Genomic DNA, 13,539 nt, shown 5'->3' with positions numbered 1-13,539 from the left:
TCAATTTAAATTGATATATTATGTATGAATTCATCGAGTATTGTATCGATTGATTTTATATATTTCTTTAAATATTGTAATGTCCTCTTAAATTCAATATTACAAATCGAATCATACCATTATTGAATTCGACAATTATTTAAATAAATAGAAGAAAAGTTTTTCGTTAGTTTAAAATTTTATTAAATGTTTCAACAGCTTATATCACCAAAGTGACAGTAATTATTAATATCAATAAAATTATTATCTGATAAAAGTGGATATAACATTTTTTTTTTTGTTTCTTTTATAAATATTTTATTTTTTATTGAAAATAATATATTAACCATTAATGATGATAATAAAATTTTATATTTTTGCTAAAAATAATTTAATCTATATAAAAAACAGCAATTGAAATTTTTTTTAAGTTTCTAAAAAAAGTAATTCGAATTTTTTTTATCAATTTTTTTTAAAGAGTAATTTAAATTTTATTATTCAAAATGTTAAAAATAAATGTAGGTGATATTTTTAATTAACTTTCTCGTTTATTTACAGTAATTTTGAGTTAACAAAATTAATTTAATTATAAAATTATTTATAATATTTCAATAAAAATATCACTTCAGTAATTTTCAAGCCATTGACTGTAAAAAAAAGAAAAAACAATTATGTTAATGCTTCTTATTTATCTTTATATTAACATATATTTTTTTCCTCAATTTCCAAATGACTATAGATGTCCATGAATATATCAAACTTTTTATAAAGATTACTCTCATAATTTTTGTATAAAAGTCATATCAGCATCTCGTATACATACACAAACAACAGCATATTCGCAACAGGTTGGTGCATTTTGCTCAATTGCACCAAAGAGAACTCTTTACTTGGAGAATAAAAAAAAATATATAAAAAGTTTTAATGTATGACAAATAATTATTTGCAAAAAATAAAAAAAAAAATACAAATAATTTTTCTTCTTTTCTATTTATTATTATTGTGACGATGTTGTAACTTAAGGTTAAGTTATTCATCATATTTTCCATTTTTCGATCGTAAAAATATTACTAATGGTCAAGTCATATTTCCCAATACCAATATTACAAAATACTTGCAACAATGTGGAGCCATAAAATTATTTTAAATATTTTTTTAAGTGTTCATAAATTTTCATAGTAGACAAATCATCCAAATGCAATAAATATTTAATCAAATAATTTTAATTTTTTGTTTCCAATCGTATAATAGAACAACGAAATAAAAATTTTCTTGATAACTCTATGGTTCTCTATCAATGAACTTTATCTAATGTCATAATATTTAAAAGTCAATGAATATCTTTTTTACGATTGTTTTATTGTTTGTTATGAATCAATATAAGTCAACTAATATTCATCGCATCATATACTTTTTATTTTGATACAGAAAATTCAAGTAAAAAATGATGAAACAATATTCACAGCAATTTTTTAACAATTTATTTGTTAAATTTTAATGGGAGTTATCCTTTCACTATTTTGCCAAAGAAAAAAAAAGTTTAAGTGCTCGGGCTACCTGCAGTGATGATTGATTACTGGTTTCATCATTATTTAACAAATTGAGATTTTAGACTACAATTCTTAAAATAAAAATCACAAAAAGTTAATGAATAAATAACTAAAATTGATTAAGTTGATTAAAAAAAATGAAATGAGTTTTTAAATTTTTTAGCGAATAAAATGTTGCCTGATTTTTTGCTAAGCCTTGTGTTGAATAATTGAATAAATAAATAAATAAATAAATAAATAAGATAAAATAGTAAAATGCAATCAAATTTTATGACATTATCAACACGAAAACCACATAATTAAAAAGTAAATTATTTTTCAATAATAAAATACAAAAAATGCAGAGTAGCTGAAAAAATTCTTGTTATTATAAGTAGAAAGTATAAATGATATGGAAAGATTTCTCATATTTATTTCAATGCCAATGGCACTTGCAATATTTTGTTGTTTACTACAAACTGACAATTTTTATAAGCCCACAAAAAAAAAACTTTCTTTATGATTTATGTATTAAAGCCGGATGTAGTATTTTTATATTTTATATTTCTTTGTAATTTTTTTTTAATGTCCACAGAATTGTGGAAAAAATATTGATCTTTTTATGCAGTTGAATTTACTTGTTCTATTGCATACAAACATTAGAACGGTTCCATTACAGGCTTGTACAATATTGTTTTGATTTTTTTATTTTACCAAGTAATTCACTTTTTTCTTTTTCAATAATTAGCTTTAATACCAAAAATAAAGACAATACATTAAAAGTAAGACAACACATTGAGGCTGCGAGTTATTTAATTTCCAAGAAAGACTAAATTTTCTCCTGCTTCGTGGTATTAACTCCATTGTTCATCAAAGACTTGAGTGAATATCTTTTGTTTAAAACCTCCTCATTACTTCAATTGTTAAAGTACAAAGACTTATTATATCATTGTAAATTTAAAAAAAAAATACACATGATAAGATGAAAAACAAAAAAGTTGTCGATAGTTTGGGGACTTGGATGAATCGTTGCTGATCAAAAAAAAAAAAGGAACATACCAACTTCGTAATTTAACAGTTGTATTTAAAATAGAACGTATTAAATCGTTTGTGGAATTGCTTTTACTGTCTCTTGGGCATTAATATACATCTACCCTGGAGATACTGATAATACTCGAGGAGTTCATTACACTGTTATATTATAATTTTGTTCATTCATTAAACAAAACGAACATTTATTTGGAATAATAAAAAATAAATTTTACATGGTGCAATACTTTTCATTAGATAAACGTGCAATGAACACTAATTTTATTGGAAAGACAAAAATAAGAATTATCAATGAAAGATTTTCATTTGGAGTATCAAATAATTTATTAATATGTTGTCCACATATATTAATCAAGTGTAAAACAATTATATAATAACTTGATGAATAAAAATGTAATGAACATAAAACACAGTCTCATGATTCAAATTATTTTCTAACGAATTGATAGTTTGAATTTTCTGAAGACAAACAAACTCGTAAAAACATATTTCAGGAAGCAGGCTGGCGACAAGAAGACACCTAATAAGGATTTTAAGGATTATACTACTATTATTACAAGACACTGAAAAATATGACATAAAATTTATGTAAAAAAAAAAGTATAAAAGTATAATGTATTACATGAATATTATTATTAATACATGTCGCATATAAAATAACATCTTTGACGATAAAAATATCAATACTGGACGTCAGATCAAGATCATTTCCAAAATAAAATATTTACGAGTTTAATAAATTATAAATACAAGTTGATTTTGCCTGGAATTCCATTAATATAAGGGAAGAGCTTCCGGCAACTTTTGCGATCATAAACGAAATTTAATCTCATCATAAATTGTTTAGAACTCTTGTCATAATCAAACTGTGGAAAGAGGATTATCAAAAAACTTTTTAAAATATTTAAGTGTATGTATATATATTGACACTTTCATATCAATTTTCATACTACTAACATCATTATAATATTAATTCATTTTATTATCACCATTCATAAGAATTTTCTCATCCTAGTTGCATCTTTTTTTTTTTTTAATTTGTAACATGTTTATTATAAATTTATACTCATATGATTTTGTATACTTTCACTTACAATGTCTATTTGTTTTTATACAGTCGAATAATTTTTATGAATTTTAATGAAAGTTTTGCCTGTATATAATTATAAGTTAATAATAAATTTTTGATAATTAAAAATGAATATAAAAATAAATTTAGAAGTATTCATTTTATTTTATTTTTTTTTTTTCATGAAAATAAAAAATAGTGGACGAAAAAAGCTTAATCTTGGTCGAAAGAATGACTTCCGGAATAAACATTTTTCATCGTTTCCGTCGTGACGCCGCGAGCCAGTCTTTAATCTTCGCGATAAGACGAGACTCGTTCATCAACACAGTGCTCAACGTTCGCTCTTTTTCACTTTATTTATATTTTTTATTTTTCTGTCGATCAAAAAGATTCTCTTAGCTGAATTCAGTCTGATGCATCATATGATAAAAAAATTATTATGATACTCGAGTGGAAGAAAAATATATATTTGAATTATTGGATTTATTTTGATGATACAAAAAAATATAAAAATTGATTTGCAAGTCAAAATGTAATTTATATTTACTTTTAATATAATTCAGATACATTTTTTTTTTTGGCTTGGGTGACTCAATGTGGAAAGTTAACGAACGAACAATTATTAATCAATAAACAAAAAAAAAAAAAAAAATGGCATCGATATCAAAAAAAAAAAAAACTCAATTACCAACATCATCAAACTAATTTTACATCCACAAACTTTTTTTTTTTTTTTGAAAATATTATTCATATATGGAGTAAATTTCTGGTGCAATATTTCATCAATTTTTATTATTCCATTGCAGAATTTTTATTATTCGTATTTTATTGGCTATTCGTAATGGCCTCAGTGGTGTCGAGCAGCTCGATGTCAACCAATTAAACGTGCTGCTATTCTACAAAATTTTCTCATACCAAGTTTTACTCCAGTGTTCCACAGGTCGATTGGTTGTTCTATACACCAACACGAACAACCATTTTACCCGCTATTTTCATTCGATTGATCCGTTGAAATTGAATAAATCACTGACACACTGACTAGACATATCGTATATATTTTATTTTTTATTTTTTTTTATTCTTCCACTTTTTTTTTTTATATTGTCGATTTTTTCTATTTGTTTTTTCTGAATTTTACAGGAAATAAAAAATTTTTACAAAGTTAAATAAATAAATCAACCACTGGAATGTCGAAATTGTTAACAATATGGGTATTTATGCAAACTTTATCCCTTGAATAATCTATATAAATTAGTTTGTTCAATATAAACTTTACTTTTTTTCAATTCCAGGTCAAAATTTACGTACAAAAAACGTAAAATTAACATTTAACTTTTTTTAAAATTAATATGTAGATAATTTGAAGGTGAATAAATCTTTTGTTTATTGAAAGATTGTTTAATTATGTTTCATGTATTTAAGTATTTAATGTCATTGGGTTTTTCAAATTCTATTTAGGTGTTGAGCTTATGTCCAACGGACAAACTTCATTATTCGATTAGAAGTATTAAAGTAACAAGCATTGGGAGGCTTATTAACTTCTCATCTATCACTGATGATGTTTGAATTTTTGAAAAATATTTAGTACAGTTGATACATTCAAATACTTTCATAAATAATATCCAAATTTTTGACTCAAATCAATAATAATGTATGAGTCTATCAATGGTCAATTTTTTAATAATATTTGTTACTTAATGGCATGCCATTGCATGCTTCGATATTTCTTAATTGATTATTATTTATTGTCAGTGCTATCCCTGGTGAAATCATTTCTCCGTGATTTTTCCTCAATTTCTTCGAACCCCGAATTTCCTCCGGATTGACTCATGTGCCAAAGTGTTGATAATAGTATTGTAAAATGTTAATTTATCATCATTCACTGTCATTTTTTGTGATATATTATTGGTTTATCACTGATAAACCAATGAATTTTTCAAATCCCATTTTTATTGTAAAATCTTCAACGTTTTGATTTTATCTGCAGTTAAACTGACCGGTACGATGAGTTTTTAAAATTATGAACAAAAAAACAGATATTTTTTTCTAGATGTTCTTTTTCCAGACGTGCAAGTTGTTAATTGTGGTATGTGGTATGTTGGATGGTAATTTATTTTTTATTGTAAATAATGACCTTCTTACATTCGATGCATCATTATGATAATATTATTTGACTGGCAAGAATTTATGCGATGGGGAGCATAGCTCTCACTCACTTATGAAAAAAATGTGGAAGGGGCAACTTCCCCATCATAAAATCTTGCCAGTAATACTATGTGTTCAGCTGATGTTGTTGAAGTAGTTATTGTTGTTGGTACTGATATAGCTGTATTGTTATTGTCACGTTGATGTTCGCCACCAGATTCAACAGCAGCAATATTAATTGATAATTCATTTTCTTTTTCTTTAGGTGTTGATTGGCTCAATATTTTTAATATATTTTCAGTATTATCATTATTTTTATTTACAGATAAATTTACATATTCTAAATTTTTATCAACTGGCATTGGATTTGGTTCATCATTATCCTCATGTACATCATCATTATTATCAATCTGCATACCCCCACGAAAAAATATATATCTTGGATATAGGCCAATCGGATATATCCTGGAATTTCTTAAGAATAACACCAGTAGCGCACTCGCGGATATATCCAAATTGCGTAAATCCAGGATATATATTTTTTCGTGGGGGTACCTTCCACTGTTGATGTATATTAACTTGTTCATTTTCTACTTCTCGACCACATGTCTAATTTTCTACTTTTTAAATAGTATACAATTGTATACTTTCTTGAAGTAATTTTGATGCTTTTGTGTTGTTAAAATTTTGTATTTTTTCATCAATAGAACTGCCAACCCTGGGGTCCTATAAATACATTGAACCAGTATCAAAATAACTGGTATTCATTGATGATGATGAATTATTAACACTATCAAATGCTGAATTCCTTGTACGTAATAAATTTTGATAACAAGATAATTTTTGATTATTTTTAATTGAAGGCCCTAGCGACAAATTTTCTCCTATATTTCTCCGCTTTACTCCGATTTTCTCCGCAAATCACTGAAGAAAAGTCGGAGTAAACGAAAATCATTTATTCCGATTGTCTCCGACTTTTTCTGATTTCCTCCGATTTTCTATTGATGTTTATGTAGATGGTATAATTGATATTGTTTTGTTGAACTAACACCATCACTAGAATCACCAGATCCTGATGACAATTGTTGTGTTGGTCGCAGATTTGATTGTCTACCACCATAATGAATTGAATGTTGTGTATTGAAAACTAAGTAATTTTTCTTTTTAATTATTATAAATGTTTTTATAAAATTTTTATATGAAAAATTTTATTACTTGATGTTGGTCTTGATTGAAGTTAATATTGATGTCGTTGTACTAATGAATTTGATGTTGTTATAGTCGATGGAAAATATCTGTGCAAATTATTTGCTTCACTAACACCAACATTAGAAACACCATGTCTTGATGATAATGGTTGTGTTGGTCGTTGATTTGATTGTCTAGCAGCATAATAAATTGAATGTTGTGTACTGGAAAAAATTAAATTTTTTCTTTTAATTATTATTATTACAAACGACTTTATAAATTTTTTCATATAAAAATTTTATTACTTCATGTTGGTCTTGATTAAGGATGATATTGATGTTGCTGTACTGATGAATTTATCTTTGGTTCAAGTCAAACCTTCTGGGCTTTAAGAAACGATAATAATTACTTTGTGTAATTACTTGTCTCGGAGTGGTCTTGCAGGAAACTTGATGCTATATAAAATTTACTATTTCCACAAACTGTATATATACGTATACAATATAATATATATATACTTAGATATAACTGTTTGTATCTGTAAAACGGATTTACCTGTCTTATTTAAGCATCTGTTTATACGATTCTCTTAATGATTAATTTCGCTCAACTACTCATAAACTTTCAGTATTTAATTGAGTTATTTTGTTTTACAACATGTAGCATTCTATTAATAGATTGTATATAGTCCTTTTATTTTCACTATTTGATTTTACTTTATCTTCAAACTAACTCAAAATAATAATCTTCATAATGTAATGCAAATATTATTTCAAAAAATTATTGCAACAGATCTTGGTTCAAATTATTGTACGGATAAATATATTTACTTATCGTAAATATCTAACAGGTGTTTAATACCAAAATATTTCTTATCTATTATTCTTTTTATGCAAATTTTTTATGGGACTTTGAGTTATTAAAAATAACAAAAACAAATAGGTATAACAAATTTATTTAAGCGTCATAACTAAGACAGTGTTTTGAAAAATAAAAAAATAATTTTCTTAATTTAGGAATACTTTTTTCTTGTCATAGAAACTTTTCCAGTGCATGAATTTGTAAATTATTGAGATCCAAAATTACATTAAGTTAAATGTAAAAAAGATAAAAATAATAATTATTATTAAAAAATCCAATTTTACGAAAAAAATATTCACTAATGTAACAATTTTCTATGTAGTCATAATATTTTCTTTACAACGAAACAACGACTTTCATAATGGTTATTAAAAAAATTTTTTTTTAAATATATACTCAGCTTTGAATGAATATTAAGAAATTTTCTCCTGTGAATTTTTTTTAAATTAAAGATTCGTGCAACAATATTCTCATATAATAACACCATTATCATAAGTATTTAGATATTAAAAAATGAAAATATATCATATACCATTAAATTAATTTGAAATATTTCTTGTTAAAAAAAAAAAAATAAAAAAGCCATCATAGTGAATTTGTTGATGAAATTTCAAAGCACATAAGTCGAGCAATTTTAGTACTATATTACCTTTTGGCAAAGGCTAATAACGTACATTAGTGAACGTCTATTAATTTAATGAAATTATTATAATATAAGAGGCTCATTTTATTAAACATCAAAATGACCACAAAGATTTTAGCCTTCTATTAATATTCCATACTACAAATTTACATATATGCATTTAAGTTTTTCGATTTACTCAACATACATTTATAAAATGAATACCTATGTAGTATCTAATATCACTTGCTCCATCAGAACAAAGCTCGTTTCGAGAAAAGCACTCTTCTTCAACCCTCACATTTAACATCAATATAACTGTGATCTCTCTCTCTCTCTCTCTCTGCTACATTCTCATTTTCCAATACTCTTCTCGATTGCTTACGTAATGAGACGCCACCTTGCTTCCAACCTGACTCGCCTCACGTCTCTTCGACTTCTTTTAACCTTTTAAGCACGTTAGTGTGTTTAATTAGGGGCGAGATTGCGTGACTTTTTTCATTAAACAAACGGATAACTTTTGAATTTTATCTTTTTTATTTTTTATTAACGACATGATTTATTTTGTTACAGAATAATATTCATCATCAAGCTCATCCTGTCAAGCATCAAGGTATGTTTTTTATTTAAATTAAAAATTGAAATTATCTTTATTGTTTTTTTTTGTTAATGATATTTTAGTAATCAATAATATAAAAGAATAATCATGAAATGTAAATTCGAATGTTTGATTTATCGAATAAATGAAATGTCATAATGTAATCTGATTATATTTATCGATTTTGTTTTATATATATAATTGTTCACTAGGTGGAAATTTTAATCCAGTTATACTGATGTATCACGCTCCAGTTGATACAGTGGATTTACTTTTTATAAAATCTATTTATCTTGCTCATTTTTACGAATGATCATAACAGTAGTAAAAATAATAATGAACGTGATACACAATGTATAAAAGTACAAGCCCAAATTTCATTGAGCTTTATGAAATATTGAATTAGCTTGATTTTGATAATTAATAAAATTCAATAAATAAATAAATCTATAATGAACTTAATATGAATGTTTATGATGAATTCATGTCATGAAACAAATACAGATTGAATCAATATTTTGTTTATTTCATAAGATAAATTGATCATGATTTATGAATTTCATGAAAATTCATTATGAATTCATGTGGAAAACAGTTTTTTTACGTGATCCAGGTGAAAATTTTAAATCACGGAGGGATATTTCTCTGAGTCTTGTTTGTGAGACGCATAAAGATTCACCAAAGACAACTCAGAAATTTCAAAGTATTGTTTTGAAATATTTTTAAAGAATATGATAAAAAATATTTCAATATAATAATTCATTATTTTCTACTTAAAAATCAAAAAAGCTTTTATGATTATAATTATTTTTAATTAATTAATTGACATAATCATAAAGTTTTTTTTTTTTAGCAAAACTTAATTTATAATCACTCGAGTAATTTATTAATATAAATAAATAATCAAATAATGCATAAATAATTTTTTAAAACTCAAAACAAGTTTAGTTTTTTTTTTATTTATATAAGCTCCAAAAATGTCTGATCACTGTCAGACTGACTAGATTTATTTATTTGATTTTTTATATTTAAATATTTTTATCAAAACTTTTGTTATTTTTTATAAAATTTTTGGTTATTTGAGTTCTCAAAGTGTCTATAGTTTACCCGGTATTAAATGGCCCATGTAAATATAAACAGTTTTTATGATTATATTAAAAATATATAACTTGAGATAACGATCAAATAAATAAGAGTACAAAAAAATAAAAATAACTTAGCAAAAATTGACAATAGAAAAACATCCCAATGCTTCAAAATGAATTTTTATTTTTACATTTTATATAAAATTAAAAAATAAATTTAACCTTTGAACTTGATTGATTTTAAAGACGATCAACTATAGCTGTTTGATTTTGTTTTCAAGGTCGTAAATGGTCATGAAAAGTCATAAAAATTAAATGTATTGGCTGGTATAAAAACTCATAAAAAATTAGTTCGAAATACATAAGACAAATTCAAAATTATAAATCTATCATTTTATAAAAATGTGTAATATTAAACGTCAAAATTAATTACGCTCATTTTTTTTTTTTTTTGTTTTATTATTTTTTAGACTTGTGTACGTTTATATATTTTACATAAAAGAACACGTGGCTTATCTTATTTTATTCTTCTGTTTGTCTTATCACAGTGGATTAATCTTTTATTTTTTATGTATTATATTTCAAATTTTAGGATGAAAAAAACAATCTCATTATTATTTTTAAATCAAAAAACTTCGTGTCATTGACCCAACGGATTGTTCGGCAAAAATATTATAAGCTTAAAAACTCTTGAATATCTCTATTTATAAAACTTATATTATTTTTATCACAATGGATTAGTTATTTTTCATATATATATGTACTAAAATATGTACTAAAATTAAAAATCTTCATGTCATTAACCTATTGTTATCGGATTGTTTTGCAAAAATAAATTTTAAATCAAAAAACTTTCCATATTTACATGAGTATAAAAACATATTTAATGATTGTGTGTGTGTGTGTGTTTTTTTTTTTTTTTTTTTGTTGGGTTAATACTTATCAAACGGAAAAATAAATTATTTATTTGCCTAAAATTGAGGTATAAAAAGGACGTGATTTTTTTACTTGGGCATATTATTTTGTCAGTTTTTATCTTAGCTATACTAGAGTTATACTTTAAACATAAATTATTATTTGTTTTTTAATTTTAAACCATGCATATCATAGTTGCGATAGTTTCTTTGTTAATATTTTTGACTGGACAGGTAAGTTTATTCATCGGATGAAAATTATTGAAATATAAATTTTCGCAACTCATATGTATCACTATAAATAATTCATATATAATGATTTATCATATCACCAGAGTAATGGGTATAAAATTCGGAATTATGGAACTGGTCTTAGAGAACTCTATGAAAATCAAAAAATCAATATAACAGATGAATGGGAAAAAGAATGGAATAATATTACAAAAGAAAATCCATATATTTCAATTGAGTATCTAAAACCAATGGGTGACATGATCAATCCAGAAAATACCACCTGTCTCAATCAATTAACTTTTGAAATCATGAAATCAGTAAAAGATTCTCTAGATAAAAATTCTTTTTGTCGGATTCAAAAATTGTCGTCTTATATTCATTTTATAGATCTAATAATTAATGTAAATATACAAATTATAAATTATAATATAAATATTACAACATTACATATAATATATCAAGTAAAACATAAAATAAAAAATTAGACCGAGTACAGTTTTTTATAAATTACATTATAAATTAAATGGAAATTAAATTCAATTAGCTGTCTAATTTTTTATTTTATATTTATCCTTACAACAACATTCAACAGGATGATATTTCATAGTTTGATAGTAATTTTTTGAGACAGTAACTAGACTGATCTTGATGATTTTTTGACATTTTAAACTCAATTACATTTTAAGCTTGATTTACGTGACAATATATTACATCTCTCTAGTTAGCAATATAAATTATCGAGAAGTGTCTTGCTGATTGAATGTTGGTAGGATGAAAAATATTTATAATATTATAAATTTTTTATCAATTAATATTTTCTTTTTTTTAATTTTTCATTTATATGTAGACCTTTAATAAATCATTAGAATTTAAATCTTGTTATGAAAATAAATATCTAATACACGAAATTCTTCAATGTATTGATGATAGTGCAATCTATGCAAATAGTCTAATACAACAAAGCTATGAGGAAATTTATCTCAATTTAAAACACTACAATGACATATTAACATCAGAAATAAAAGGATGCATTGATATTTTTAAAACGTCTTTAAACAAATCAAAAAATGAATTAGATAAACAATTTAAAAAATGTGGAAAAATAATGAAAGAAGAAATTTTAAATGTATGTTTATTTAAATTAATTATGACAATATTATATATTTATTTTGGTGTAGTATATTATCATAGAAATATAAATTTAAATATTTTACAGAAAAATTGTAAGGAATTACAACTTGATACCAATGTAATTAATTTACATGAAAGTTACAAAGAATTATTATTTCTAATGGAAGCTCAAACTCAACAAGTCATTCATAGAATTCATGAAGAACACTTAAAAAATTATAAAAACGAATCAAATTATAATAATGCATATAAAAAATTTTCCAATTGTTGTTTGAATTTTTCAATGGAATATATTGATGTAGCATTAAGAAATGCATTGAATCAAAGTGAAAAATGTTTTCAAATAAAACAATCTGATTTTAAAAAATTCATCAATGAATTTATCAAGGTAAAATAAACACACACATTTATTGACACAGATTTTCTGGCTATTTTTTATTGTTATAAAATTATAATTACTAAAAATAATAGTAAGAAAAAATTCACACTATTGTATTACCATGCGATAATAATATATAATTTTTATTTTTTTTATACAGAATAATGAGACGAAAAATATATTTTTGTCTTGCAATAAATATGATACATCAGAATTATCTCTAATCTGTTACGATTTGGTTTTGAAGAGTAATTGTACTGAACAAGTTGAATCAAAATATAATACACTTTCAAAGGCTATAAAAAATTATAGTAATACGTTACCATCATCAATTAAATATTGTTTATACAACGTCATTAATGAATTGAGACAATTTCTTTTTGCATTAAAGAAAAAATATATCAACTGTATTCAAAATAATAAACATGATGCCATTTGTGTTGAGCAATCATTTAAGTATGATTCTAAAACAATGAAAACAGATTCACTTAATCGTTATACCGATAAAATTGTCACACATATAATTAATGCTCATTGATAAATTTTATTTGTCAAGATAATCTTCAACATATATATGAAAACATTAAACTCGCATCTTTTGGTATCGAAATTATTACACTTAAAAATAATCAACTTAGCTGTTAAAAAAAATTTTAATAAAATTTTTTAAATGACAAAAATGTACATTTAAAATAAAAACACTTGTTATATTATTTTATTTTTTATTTTATTATAATTTTAATGACTACTAATCA

At 24.0% G+C, this 13,539-nt stretch overlaps 1 protein-coding gene across 1 annotated transcript in view; it reads left to right on the top strand.

Moving 5' to 3' along the window:
- Positions 1–13,539, top strand: part of LOC122854923 (follistatin-related protein 5-like) — a 154,937-nt gene that overhangs the window by 31,188 nt on the left and 110,210 nt on the right. The window contains exon 2 of the mRNA XM_044155963.1: positions 9,017–9,056. The gene's annotated coding sequence lies outside the window, so the exon portion shown is untranslated. The remainder of the gene's footprint in view (positions 1–9,016; positions 9,057–13,539) is intronic.

Source organism: Aphidius gifuensis, linkage group LG4 (assembly GCF_014905175.1).
Source record: "Aphidius gifuensis isolate YNYX2018 linkage group LG4, ASM1490517v1, whole genome shotgun sequence".
NCBI classification, from domain to species: domain Eukaryota; kingdom Metazoa; phylum Arthropoda; class Insecta; order Hymenoptera; family Braconidae; genus Aphidius; species Aphidius gifuensis.
Note: the sequence above shows the minus strand (reverse complement) of the source record. Positions and strands in the feature narration are given on the sequence as shown.